The sequence below is a fragment of the Otolemur garnettii genome, unplaced genomic scaffold (genome assembly GCF_000181295.1).
Source record: "Otolemur garnettii isolate 467f Iridium unplaced genomic scaffold, OtoGar3 scaffold00143, whole genome shotgun sequence".
NCBI lineage: Eukaryota > Metazoa > Chordata > Mammalia > Primates > Galagidae > Otolemur > Otolemur garnettii.
In genome coordinates, this window is record NW_003852538.1 from 126,031 (window position 1) to 138,366 (window position 12,336).

Below are 12,336 nucleotides of genomic sequence, written 5' to 3' on the forward strand. Positions count from 1 at the left end.
GGGTTAATGCCATGAAGAAAATGGCAGCATACAAATGGATTACATGTTTTTCTGAGGGGAGAGACAGTTAGGAAAATTTTAACTGAAAATCTTGGCCAACCGTTCATGGCTTTCGCACCACGACAATGCACCAGCTCACACAACACAATCTGTGAGGGAGTGTTTATCCAGTAAACACATAACTGTATTAAACACCCTCCTTACTCAATTGATCTGGTCCCAGTGACGTTTTTCTTTACCCAAACATAAAGGAAATATTAAAAGGAAGACACTTTGATGACATTCAGCGCATCATGGGTAATATGACAACAGCTCAGTGGCGTTCCAGAAAGACTTCCAAAATTGCTTTGAGAAGTGGACTAGGACTGGGGTCAGAGCATGGCTTTCCAAGGTGATAATCAGCAGAAGGTGCGCAGCACTTTGTCTAGGGTGAGTTACTGAACTTAATTGTCAGACTTGCTTATAATTCATCCATGTAACAAAAAAACCTATGTACCCCTTCAACCCATTGAAATAAAAAAAGAGTGACAAATTAGGACATCTAATGGCATAGCTAAGCAGCAAAGTGTTCAGATTGTTGTGTGGCTATTTTTAATTGTTTATAGTAAGGTGCTAGAGGAGAGAAATTATTTAAAGACATAATTTATAATTAAAAAGAAATTAAAGCAGAAAGATTTAGAAAATTTGCAGCTGACCATGTAAAAAAAAAAATGTGTAAGGGCACAGCCAGACACTCCTAAACCCAAAGATTAGCAAGGACAGAAGGAGGACTGAGGTTACTCATCAGGACCAGAAAGAAAGACTCCGAAGGCATTTCAGAGATCTGCGAGGCTGCCCTGCCCATCATCAGACCTCTAGGAGGGCAGGGTACTTGTGGGGGATGGAGCTCACTGCCCACGGCCACCTGGGTCCCTGCTCCCTGCATCCCAGTGCAGCATTCCTTGGCATGTCAGCTGTGGCTCAACCTCACCCCACCTCTGGAAGGTGCACGTGACAAATCCTGGTGGATCCAAGTGGTGAACTCTGCAGACAGGCAGACAGCAAGAGCTGTGGGGCCCTGGCTTCCTCCACCTAGATTCCCAAGGGTGTTGGTGACAGCATGGGAGCCCAGGCAGGGATTGTCACAGGGGCAAAGCTACCTTCAGAGAGCCCCTTCCAGGGCCATGCCAAGTGAAAGGTCTGATCTGGAGCTGTCACAGACAGCTCTCACTAAGGCAACTGCCCAGTGGTGTCACAGGAGTGGAACTGTCACTAAGACCCCAGATCAACAGGGCTGCTAGCATAGGAGAGCTACAGGCAAAAAACTCCAACCAGGAGAGCATCTGGGGGACAAGCAGCAAAGCCAAGGCTGCCTGAGGTCATGGATGTGGGCCCCAGTGTCAAAGGAGACTGTTCTGGAGCTTTAAAGCTTCATGCTGTTTCACTGTTGGATTTGGAATGGCCTGTTCCTCCGTTCTTCTTGCCCATTTCTCCTTTTTGGAAGGGAGTGTCAATCCCATGCCTGTCTTATTTTAGAAGCAGATAGTTTGTTACGATGTCACAGGCTCACTGCAGGAGAAAACCTTCCCTCAAGGTGACTTATGCCTTACGTCAAGGTCATATCTGATTTTGATGAGACTCTAGACTGATGCTGAAATGAGTTAAGACTCAGGGGGATATTGGGATGGGATGAATATATTGTATATGTAAGAGGCTGTGAATGTTGGGCACCAAGGATGGCGTACTATGGTTTTAATGTGTCTCCTCCAAAACTCAGTGCTGAAACTGAACCCCCAATACAGCAGTGTTGGGAGGTGGGGCTAAGTGGGAGGTATTTTAGTCTGGTTACGTTATTCATTTGAAATACAGTGGATTCATTTGTCTATGTTTGTATTCAATTTTAGAGACTTTTCCCCTACCTCTGTCAATTTATTTTTTTAAATATGTAGAACATGAGCATGTTTCCAAGAGTCAAACTATGCAAAGCCATATACACAAAGAAGTGTTCCTTTCTCCTCAGTCTCATCCACGGCTCTTCCTCTGCCCCAATAGGCAGCCACTTTTATTTAGCTTCTGTTATTTTTGCAAAATTAATTTTAAAAAATGAATGAAATATATTTTCTTATTTCCTTTTATTTCTGACAAAAGAAGGTAGCATGCTATCGAAGCTCTTTTGTGCTCAAGAAAGCCCAGGCATTCATCTTCATTGAGCGGTGTTCTTCCTAACCCATAGCTGTGTGATGCTACATTGTACATCTGTATCATAGATTCTTCAGCTGTTTCCTAAGTTTGTGCATTTAGGGGGGGATTTAATATTTTGTAATTACAAATTTTATCTTTAAAATAATTTTCAGTTATGTGGAGAAATACACCCAGTAATTGTAATTCAAAAAATTAAATTATATATTTAATAAGATCTCCGAATACATACATAGAAAACATATTAAAAGGAAATGTACCAAAATATTATGAATATTTATGTCTGGCTAAAAGTGTTAAGGGGAAATTTAAAATGTTTTCTTCGACTTATGTTTCATATTTTCTATAATGAAGATGTATTACTTTATAATCAGAAGAAAGCAGTATATGTTCTTTAATCTAAAAAGATTAAGACTTGGCTCTGCTTTTATTTTTTTGTAGTCCGAAAAAGAGACCTAAAGGATGTAAATTTAGTTGAATTAAAAAAAAACAACCCAGGATCAGTACATGCTTCTCTCTCTTCTCTTTGAGCGTCCGCGTGGTTTCTCTCTCCCATCTTCCCACTCCCACGCCTGACACAGCAATAAAATATGTGCAGAAAATGAGCGAGCCTTCCACAGCATATTATTTTATTACTGCAGAAGCTGCTTGGGGTTAATTCTCTCATAAAACACCACTACAGGTTATGGCAAGAACTGGAAGAGACCACAATGCTAATGCACAGTGTAAAGCCCTCTGGGGGACGAATCCTCCTTCCCCTTAGCCGACAGTCTGGAAACACGCAACAGGCTCCCTATTGCCAGGCTTTCTCTGTGTTATCCTACAGGGTGTTAAATTCCAGGCCGCTTCATTTTAGCAGCTCAGTGGTCAGAGGAGAGTTATTGCTTCCTTTATTTTATGGCCCTAGTGAGTCCTCAGTATATGCAGATGAAAAATCAACGTCAGATGGCTCAGCAGGAGACAGGCCTAAGGGTTCCATGTTCCCAGTCTCCCCAAGAGGAAAGCTGTGGGTGCAGTGGGTACTCAAGATCATCACATCCAAAGTTACTAATGCTGGACATTTGTTCAGAGTTCCCAGTGTGCCGATGCCAGTTTCACATGCATTATCTCATTCAGTCACCACCACAGTCCTGCAAGGCAGGCACGATTATTATGTCGCATAAATGATATTGTCACATATGCGATTATTATGTCGCATATATGATTCATATTGCAGTATATATAAGTAACTTGCCCTAAATCAGACAGCATGGAGGTAGCAGAAGCAGAATTTGAACCCACACCTTTGACATCAGTGCCTGAAAGTCTATTTTGATGCCACTGGGTAAAGTATCAGTACCGAGAAACAATAGCCTAACACATCTCAATGTGTCATTAAATCTAGGATACATCCAGATGAGAAGAGGTCTCCTTTGAGGATGTTATCTAGTAGCCTTTCTTTGAAATTCTACCAAAAAGTGGTTTGAATATTATATATCATTTCTTCCAAGGAGAATGACACATGAGTAATAGCTTTCTAGATGCGAAGGAGAGAAATTACTTCATCAGATACAATAGATGCCTTAGGGCATCAAGGCTTATTTCTTTTCTTTCCCTCTCTCATTCTCTCTCTACCTCCCTCTCTCTCTCCCTTTTTGAGTAATCCACTGCAATTACCCACTGAATTCCCCCAGTTCCATTAACCATAGCTACAGGAGGTCTTTTACTCACTTTATACTGATAATAAAAAGATAAATGCTACATTGCAAATTGTTACTTCACTATCAATCCCAGCAACCACTCATAACACAACAGACTACAAATAATAAGGAGATGCTTCCGGCAATCACTGTAACCCTTCATTACTAAGGAACAGGCGAACCTTGAGCTAGGAGGACCAAAAGGGAAGTCCCTGCCCCTGCCCAGTCTCGATGCTCGTTTGTTTTCTCATTGGTCTTGCTTGGTGATTCCTTTTGGAACTCCCCTCTCCCTATGGAAGTGGGATTTACATGTTACTACTTACATTAATATGATTTCTTAGAGTGCAAACTTTAATTATAAAATTGCTATCAAATCAATTTATATCTCTAACCAGTGTAGCTTCGAATGTACTCGCCATTAGATGACAGGAGTCTGAGTAGTGCACGGGGATAGTAGCACAGATTCTGTAAACACCAAATAGCCAGAACTCCTTCCTCTGTTTTTCTTCTTTACTGTCCCATCTCTCAGTTTAGCCTTAAAGAAAGGAGATTAATGTTCAGTTTAAATGGTAGCTGAAAAAGTCCTTCCCTTTGATACAGATATCCCCACAGCTTAATGAGCGTCATTGTTCTCAGCTAGATGTGACAATTCAGTTGCTTCCTGGTTCTCATTTAAGAAAACCAGCATAGTGAGCTATCAGTGATTGTTGAATGTTCCATAAAATAGCCTCATGCTCGGTAGTTCAATACCAGACAATGTCTTTTTACAGCAGATATGAAATTTTTGGTAATTTTTTTTGTGTGTGGAAAATTTAAAAGTTAGCTGCCACTATCCCTGGGAAGGTAAAGCTTGGCAAAAAACACAGTTCCACCAGGAACAGCAGAAATTCACTGCCTTTGAGATTAGGATGTGTGAACTGTTTGAATCCTCACCCAAGGACTCACATATCTCTCCCCAGTTTTCTCCTTCTTGGGATGGTGTCTGGTTGCAAGGGACTTTTGCATATCCTAATGGCATTGGACCCACAGGTCTAGGCTACATGTGAGCTTTTGTGTTTTAAAATATTCCTAGGATTTGTTTTAATCAGTATGGCAAGACATGCAGATGTGGAAATGGCTATAATGAAGGAGGAAGCTCATCCCCGTAGGTCCACAGAAATGCCACACGGGCTGCAGGAAGCACGGGGTCAGTCAGAGGGCAGGAGAAGCAAGGACTGACTGAGCAAGGCCCTCGCTGCCATTTCCATGGGAAGGGACCAGGCTGGGTAAGCGCGGTAGACGTGTTTAAGGTTGGCTAGTCCGAATAATTCTGTCAGGCTCTGGGGCATTGGGAAGGCCCCTTGTTGTCTGACAGCTGGCCCTGGAAGGACTAGAGAAGGTGACAGCAGCTTGGCCAATAGAGGAAGTGGTTTGAGGGTACAGATTCTGGATGGGTTGATTTGCAGTTGAAGAGTATATTCTGGCTCAGCGCCTGTGGCTCAGGTGGCTAGGGCGCCAGCCACATACACCTAAGGTGGTGGGTTCGAATCCAGCCCGGGCCCACCTAACAACAATGATGGCTGGAACCAAAAAATAGCCGGGCTTTGTGGCGGGCGCCTGTGGTCCCAGCTACTTGGGAGGCTGAGGCAGGAAACTCGCTTGAGCCCAGGAGTTGGAGGTTGCTATGAGCTGTGATGCCACGGCACTCTACCTAGGGCAACAGCTTGAGGATCTGTCTCAAAAAAAAAAAAAAAAAGAATATATTCTTAGGCAAGCTTTTGCCATCTCTAAGAATTAGCTAACCCTGGAATGGAGGGAGTCTCCCCAGTTGGGTGAGTTCCCAAATGTCAAAGTGTCATAACGTATAGGAAATAAAAACATGATTAATCACCATAGTTAAACTGTCTTATCCCATTTGGCTCCAACATTGTCCCTGGTCCTTACTACTTCCCTTCTTGAAATGTCTGGAATTCATGGCCCCTTGGATTGACATAGCAAGGAGGTCACTTCAGTAGAGCTCAACTTTTTTTCTGGCTGATTAGGCTCCAATTTCTGTTTCCCTTTGTACTAATGATCATTACACTTTTTTATTTAGTCTCACTCCATCACCCTGGGTAGAGTGCAGTGGCATCAGCCTAGCTCACAGCAACCTCAAACTCTTGGGCTCAAGCAATCCTCTTGACTCATCTTCCCAAGTAGCTGGGACTATAGGCACCTACCACCAATGCCTGGATATTTTTTTTTCTATTTTTAGTAGAGACTGGGTCTCACTCTTGCTCAAGCTGGGCTCAAACTCCTGAGCTCAAACGATCCTCCCACCTTAACCTACTATAGTGCTGGGATTATAGGTGTGAGCCGCTGCACCCAGTCTATGAGCCTTAAACTTTTAACTACAACTCCTGTGCAATCCCAAGCTCATATAGATGGTTAGCAAAGGGGTTGAAAGCAATGGCAATAAGAGGACAACTTGTGCCCTTTCGAATCACTGAGAGGGTTACCTTGCAGAAAGCCTTCATGCCAACAGCACTCAGTTGTAGTACAGTCAAAATGGCAGCATGCTGTGTTTAGGCAGAGTGGGGTTGAGGCTAACACCCCTAAAATTTTCATCAGCTACTTCTTGACATTGAAGAAATCCAAAGGTTTATTAGTGTCCTCTCTGAGGGTGAGAGGAAGGATGTCACCTAGGGTAGAAAAGAAATATCAAAAGAAATCATATATACAATCATTTTTTTGTACATCTAAGAAGCAGTGTATAAATTGTCAACTTCAATCTACAAAGGACATTTGGCAATAATAACATGAAAAATAATAAGACAGTAGACAAACTTCTAGGTAGAATGATCAAACTAAAAAGTGGCAAAACAGCAATACTTAAATAATTAATTTTATGATATTTTATGCCAATAAGTTTGAAAATGTCAATGAAATGGGCAATTTTCTATTAATAAAATATCAAATTATTCCTCAGATATGTCAGAAGTGTTTCTTTTTTTTCATTGATACAAATGCTTTATTGAAACTAAATACATAACACATAAATTGAGATTAAGACAACATAGGAGTCAGCATAATCATCATCTTCTGCTCCTCGGCTGGTTGAGGCATCTGGGTGGCTGAGCCTAGTCATGACGCCAACCCACAGGTGACAGTTCACTCATGACTTTGAGACTTGATGCTGATTCTTTTGGATTTCTACAATTATTAAATACATGTCTGAGTGGTCTGTCTTTGTTCCTTTGTGTTTTGAGGGCTGGTTGGAACAGGGTTGTTCATCCATGGCAGCTGATTTTTTGCTAGGAGAGGCACATTGGATGCTGTGGATATAAATATCTCTGTCTTCTGCTCAAGTTGACAGTAAGGGAGACTCTGACAAGCAATGAAACCCAGGGAAGGATTATGGTCTCAACCAGACTTATGCTCCAGTAGGTACTGCCAGTCTCCCTCACTGCAGCCTGGCTCTGAGGGTGGGAAGGTGGAAATCTCCAGCTTTTCAGCCTCGTCCCTGAGTGCTAACATCCATCACTACTGCCTAAACAGAGATTTGGTTGTATAGTGGTCCTTTGAAGGTAGATATGTCTGGACAGTCTGGTCCAACACGGCAGGAGGTGGATGTCACACCTTTCCCCATGGTGCACTTGTATGTTTGCAAGCCAATTCTGGCATTCTTGCTCTGAAAGACACCACTGATAAGCCTGTACCAAGAGTTGGCGGGGAAGGGTAGCCATCCACAAGGGCACTGGCCATGTCCAAGCTGACTCGGTTCAGCTGCTGAATCTGTCCTCTCCAGACCAGCGCGAGTCCCCTGCCAGAACAGTCCACCTTTACCCCTCTAGCCCAATCACTCTCTACACAGGCGAAGCTAGTTTCATCTCGGAGCTTCTTGAAGGGTGCCTCAGCCACAGCCTTGGTGAATGAGCATGCAGAGTGGGCCAGTTCTTTCCAGCTCTGTACAGTTTTAACCTGGGCTTTTGTGTGTAGCTGCAGATCCACCAGTGCCTCTTCCATGTCAACCCTGGACCCCACAGACCCCACATTGGCCTTCGGTTGTCTCAGCTGCTGCTTCTCCTTGGCCTGTTTATTTGCTACTTCCTGTTTCTTTCTCCCTGGGGGATTCTGAGGACTGGAGCATTTCTCCTGATCCACAATCAGCAGTGACAGAGCTTTCCCTGCTGTGTTTGCAGTGACATCAATTACAAAGCCCCAAAGTGTTTCCTTCCCTTTTTGTGTGTGTTGCCCAGATTTCCCTGTTTTAAGTTGTAGATCATGGATACAAACACCTCTGCCAGAACATGAGGACCATTTGCTCCTCCTCCTCTGCAAACTCAGATGGCCCAGTCCTTCTCCTCCAAGTGATACTGCAAGGCACGACCTGTGCCTCAATCACACGGCAGCACCCCATGGACTGTGAAGCTCCGAGGAGCTGGCCCCCACCTTCCATCTGTAGAAGCACTGCAACAGGTAGGAAAGGGACTGTCAGGGGTGGGGGGGAGATCCAGAAAGCAGACGACTCAGCCCAGGGTGAAGACAGATGCTGGGAGGACTGGATCCAGCACCACGATGATGTGTTTTAAGCATTCCTCTGGTCTCTGGGATTTCACTCTGTTAACCAGTGATACCTTCTTTCCTTTTCATCTCAGGGTGATTCCCTTCTGGCTTGCTTGTTCCTGCTGCCAGCAACTCTGCGAACCTATTCCCTGGACCTTCTGACTATGAGTGATTTTCTTCTGAGGTGGGAGGGCGTCAGAATTTGTTTTGGTTACTATCAGGCTGTTGCTCTGAACAGGACAGGCAGACTGGTAGATTGGAAGCTGACGGCATGGATTATCTAAGATAGGGTCCTTGTTATCTGACCTTCTCCTTTCTGGGGTATCATGGCGGGGAATATCAGGGACCTTTGGAAAGGAATCCTTTCTCCAGTTACTGGATGCTCCTTCATTATTTTGATGCTCCAAAATACTTTTAAGTAGGTAGCTAGAGTCTTCTGGGCTCAGCTGCTTGTGGGTCAAAAAATTATGTAAGCCTCTCAGCCAGGGGAATATACACCACTCCATCCTTACTTTCACTGCTTAGTGCTCTGCCTGGCTCTGTTTGTGTGACAGTTTCAGCTGTGTTCAGGATAGGCAGTGAATCTTTCAAAACTGGTGATGGAGGTAGGAGGCCTCAGAATCTGAGGTGTCAACCACAATCTTCTCTGTCTCAGGCTACCTTCTGTTTGTTGAAGATGGGTCCCTCTTGAAAAAGGCAAATGTTGGCAACTCGTCAGAGTCACTTTCACTGTGGGGGTGATGACTTTGTTAGTGCCATCAACACATGGTACATTGAATTCCCTCCAATTTCTCGCACCATTCTTTCAACTGCCATGCAGCAGAAGCGTTTCAATCTCCGGGTTGGTTAAGTTCTATTTCCTCTGCCTGGAATATTCTTTACCCAGAAGGCTGAATTGATAGCTCCCTCACTTCTCACAGGTCTTTCCTCAAATATGCATTTGGTGAGGAATTCTTAGGCTACCCAACTTAAGTTCAAACTCTTGGCCAGGTGCAGTGGCTCACACCTATAAACTCAGCACTTTAAGAGGCCAAGGCAGGAGGATCCCTTGAAGCTAGGTGTTTGAGACCAGCCCAGACAACACAGCAAGACCTCATCTCTAAAAAAAATAAGAAAAATCATCCAGGTGTGGTAGCATGTTCCTGCAGTCTCAGCAACTGGGAAGCCTGCGGTGAGAGGGTCACTGGAGCCTGGGAGCTTGAGTCTGCAGTGGCCTATCACCATGCCACTGCACTCCAGCCACGGCGGCAGAGGGAGACCCTGTCTTAATACTCGTTTCAAAAAAAGGAAACTTGGACTGGGCCCTTCTTACAGATTTCATATTCCTGCTATTTTCTGTAACAGTGATAACATACTATATATTTTACTTATTATATATACATATATATATATTGTCTATATAGTCTAACATACTATATATTTTACTTATTAATCAGGCTTTTTGACTGCTTCCTTCATTGTAATCTATGAAGGCAAAGATTTTCTTAAATATTTGTTTTGTTCACAGCTGCTCTTCTCTTGCCTAAGTGCCTGGCACACAGGGATTAGTCAACAAGTGCTTGTTAATTGAATGAATAAAAAGTCCCCAAATTGCCATATTGAATTAAATTGTGTACATGTACCAAATCATGACCACATGATCAATGACCAAACAGATTAATCCTAGGAAGGCTAGGATTATTTAACATCAGAAAAATCTGTACAATTACATAATGCTTACTATAGTAAGAGGTTGACCCAGAAATGCCATGTGCTGCTCTCAATAAAGCAGAAAAAAATCAACTCAAAAATGTGTATGGAAGCCAACTTCTCCTACCTATCAGGCGAGTATTCTAAAAACTGACAGGAAATATTAGTTTAAATGATGAAATTTCAGAAGCATTTCTGTTAAAGTAAGAAATAGATAAGAATGCCAGGAATCATTTTACTATTCAACAATGCACTGGAGTTTCTAAACAAAGAAATAATACAAGAAAAAATAGAGGCATCAGGATTGGAAAGGAAGAGATGAATTGTTCATTTGTACACGATATAATTTATACCCTAGAAGAATCTAAAGAACCTTCAAGATAATTTGTGAATGAGTGGAGGGAGGGTGATTGGAGGGATCACCTCTATGGTTTGTCTTATAAGGCTACAAGTGAATCTTTCTAAAAGTAGAGTATAAATGTCTTAACATAATAACTAAGAAAACTGACATAAAGTCTATGTTAATCAGTTTGATGAAAATATTTCAAGTTGTATATGAAAACACCACACTGTACCCCATGATTGCATTAATGTACACAGCTATCATTCAATTAAAAAAAAGATAATTCAAATTACTCAATCAAAGATCAATAGATAAAAAGCAACATGATGCTTAAATAATAGCAAGAATAATTAGAAAATATAGCACAATTTAAAAAAATTGTTCAAGACACTTATGGAGAATATCATAAAATTCTGCTAAAGTGCATAAAATAAAGTACAACTATAAGAATACAATTGGGGTACATATACCAGATGAAGCAGGTCTTTGGGGAAAGGGAAAATAGTGGACCCAGTGAAGAAAATATAGACTTTTTTTTAAAGAAAAAAACACCTGAAAGAAAAAATATTAACATTTGTTCATATTTGTGGTCAATATTTATCAGATATTCATTACAATTTCTATATTTGGGAACCTCCTGCCTCAACCATAAATTCAGAGAGGGACTCCACTAATCTGAATAAAGTATCTTATTAAAAATATTAATGTTAATATCTTCATTGATTACTGAAACAATCTTCAGGCCATTTATACTTTGAGAAATGCTACATTGTCCTTAAATACCCTATCCTGGGCCTTTCAAGAAGATCTACTTTCTGGGCTTCAGAAGCGTTTGAGACCAGATGGCCTGATGTGCTGTGTGACCCTGAGTTTATTTTCCCAGGTGGATTTTGTGCAGTATCTGCACCTTGGTCTTTGAAGTTGTAAGTGGAACAGACTTCCCAGGCCTAGACATGTAGGCAGTTCTACCAAAGCCTGAATTTTCTGTCATCTGCTGACTTGTTTGGCAAGAGATCTTTGCCCAGACATTAAAGAAAGGTTTTATTGGAAATGACTCCAAGTTCTATGGCACGGGAAGGCCATCCTGTGTGTTTTCAGAATCTTGGGTTCTCCCTCCTTCTGCGGATTCCTAGTGTGTGTGGCGAGACTTTATGAGTCTGGCTTTATTTTATCTAATCACTCCAGAGTTTATACACTGTTTAGAATATGTTTCATAAGTAAATTTATATGGTAACAACGACCACCCAAAGGGCAAAGCAGCATATAGATCATTAAATCAGTGTGTCCGCATATTCTTTTTTGACGATGATTTTCTCCAAGTAGCACCAGCCCATTAGACAAGCACAGCTACCTCGTGTCCTGCTAACAGAGGGAGAGTGGAGAGGCAGTCGTCAGGGAAATCCAGCTACCAGGGAGGCTGCTTCTTGGAATGTCTTATAGGCATAGGTTTCATTAAAATTATGGGGAAATTACCAAGTTTCTTCATCACAGCAATATAAACGTTTTGACCTAAAATGAGAATATTTTTGTTCATTTTTAATTCACCGATCTACTTTATAAAAACTTTTCGCGTGAAACTTTTTATGTACATATAGGAGCTGCACAAACTCAGATTGACTACAGGAAAAACATTTCAAAACAGATATCAAAGTGTGGAGGGGAACAAATTCAGAGTGTTTTTCTCTAATTCTCTTCTGAAGGGTTTAGCTCTGAAATAGAGCCACTATTCAACAAAACTGAGAAAAGTACCGTGATCTGAATTCAACAGCCTGCTCCCTTTTCCTGCCCTCTCCTCTCTCTTCCTCTGTAATCCACACTCACCTGTGCCCGGCTCCACCCTTCACAGTGTTCCAGACAGACCTGGGCGGTGTCCGGGGCATCAGCAGGACACCCCCCACCTCCACCTCCCCACAGGGAAGTGCT

General features: G+C 42.3%; 1 pseudogene; it reads right to left on the reverse strand.

The window, feature by feature from the left end:
• Positions 1-7,345: 7,345 nt before the first annotated feature.
• Positions 7,346-9,140, reverse strand: LOC100956013 (annotated as a pseudogene).
• Positions 9,141-12,336: the final 3,196 nt, after the last annotated feature.